We start from the raw sequence: 2,329 nt of genomic DNA on the forward strand, positions 1-2,329 counted from the left end.
GGACTTATATGCAAGCATATAGGCCTAACCAATGGACACAGACAACAGGGGGTGAGGGCATGAGTGGAGAGGATGGGGGGGGTAATGTGGGGATAAGGACACATATGTAATAACTTAATAAAAATTAAGGAAAAAAAAAGAAGACTTACTGCCCTGACTGGTTTGGCTCAGTGGATAGAGCGTCAGTCTTCGGACTCAAGGGTCCCAGGTTCGATTCCAGTCAAGGGCATGTACCTTGGTTTCGGGCACATCCCCAGTGGGGAGTGTGCAGGAGGCAGCTGATCGATGTTTCTCTCTTATCGATGTTTCTAACTGACTATCCCTCACCCTTCCTCTCTGTAAAAAATCAATAAAATATATTTTAAAAAAAAGACTTACTAAGTTACGTAATGTCTAGTCACTGGGGTGTACACATGAAAGTAATATAATATGTCAACTTTTATTGAAAAATAAAAAATGATTTAAATTTTTAAAAAGAAATAATGAATTTAATATAAAGATCATTGTAGTAAGCAAACCAGAACATTTATTTTAATATGAAGATTCAGAAGAACCAATTATTAATGAAGAAAACAATATTAATATTAAATTTCCTTCATAATTGCAGGTAACAGTGACTTAATGAATAAACAGGCATTTCGAATTATACACAAATCCAGATTCCAACTTGGTTTCTTGTACAAATTCCACAAGTTATAGGATATGTCAGGTGAAGAATAAAGGGCACTTTTGTAAGTTTACATTTAAAAATTAAATTCACATCTCTGCCCTAACAGGTTTGGCTCAGTGGATAGAGCGTCAGCCTGAGGACTGAAGGGTCCCGGGTTCGATTCTGGTCAAGGGCATGTACCTTGGTTGCAGGCACATCCCCAATAGGGGGTGTGCAGGAGGCAGCTGATCGATGTTTCTTTCTCATCGATGTTTCTAACTCTCTATCCTTCTCCCTTCCTCTCTGTAAAAAATCAATAAAATATATATTTTTAAAAAATTCACATCTCCTTTATCTATCTCTTGCAGGCCACTTCAGTGGTTCCCTTGTCCTGGCCACCATGAATTTAACCAATGTCACCCCAATAAATTTCATTTAAAATGCTATGGTAAAAATAATAAATACATTTAGACTGACTTGTAACCCATGTGTTTGAAGAGTTAAATTATTATAGAAAAGTTGTTCTCCAAGAACCAGCAACTCTTGTAAACTACAATTTACATTTCAAATTTGGGTAGTGTGGAATTGAGAAATTCATCTCAATATTGTTACAGCCTAGACCAGTGGTTCTCAACCTTGGCTGCACATTAAAATCACCTGGGAATCTTTTAAAAATCCTGGCGGGTGGCTCAGTGGATTGGAGTGTCCTCCCATACAGCAAAAGGTTGCAGGTTTGATTCCCCCGTTGGGGCACATATGGGAGGCAACCAATCGATGTTTCTCTCTTACATAGATGTTTCTCTCTCATCAATGTCTCTCTCTCTCTCTCTCTCTCTCTCTCTCTCAAAAAACAATTAAAAATTGATTTATACCCCCTTGGATTAATTTTCCTATAGTCTGCTGTCAACAAGATGCCAACAGCTCTCTCTATTGTAATTTCTTTCTCAGGATCTTTAAAAAAAAAAAAATTCCCTTTATTGAATTTTAGAGAGAGGAAGGGAGAGGGACAGAGAAAGAGAGAAACATCCATGAGTGAAACATCATTGATCGACTGCTCCCCACAGGCCTCCCTCCCCCGAGGATCGAGCCTGCAACCCGGGCATGTGCTCTGACTGGATATCAAGCCGGTGACCTCTTGGTTCCTGAGTCAACACTCAACCGCTGAGGCGCACCAGCCAGGCTCAAGTTCCTTTTTCTTTCTTTTTTTTAAATCCTCACCCGAGGATATCTTTCCATTGATTTTCAGAGTGGAAGGGATGGAGGAAGCGGGTAGAGAGAGAAAGAGAAACATCAACATGAGAGAGACACATCGATTGGTTGCCTCCGGCATGTGCCCTGATGAACCGCAACTGAGGTATGTGTCCTTGACTGGAAATGGAACCCTCTAGGGGCCAGTGCTTAACTACTGAGCTAACCAGCCAGGGCTGTTTCTCAGGGTCTTGTCTCAGAGTTACAACAATGGAAGCCGATACTTAGAAAATGTAGTGGCTGTTTCAAGAAGTAAGTCAGAAACATGGGCATCCGGCCCCACACCAGGGTGCACTGTGCACACAACTCACTGGAAGGTGCTGTTGACATTCAGTCCTGAAGATGATGCAGGACTTTCATGGGGGGTGGGATGGGTGCCCGTGTCCCTCCCGAGACCCGGCCTGGCCGCTGGCTTCGTGGTGATGGCTGCTC

This window comes from Myotis brandtii, unplaced genomic scaffold (assembly GCF_000412655.1).
Source record: "Myotis brandtii unplaced genomic scaffold, ASM41265v1 scaffold105, whole genome shotgun sequence".
In the NCBI taxonomy this organism is placed as follows: Eukaryota; Metazoa; Chordata; class Mammalia; order Chiroptera; family Vespertilionidae; genus Myotis; species Myotis brandtii.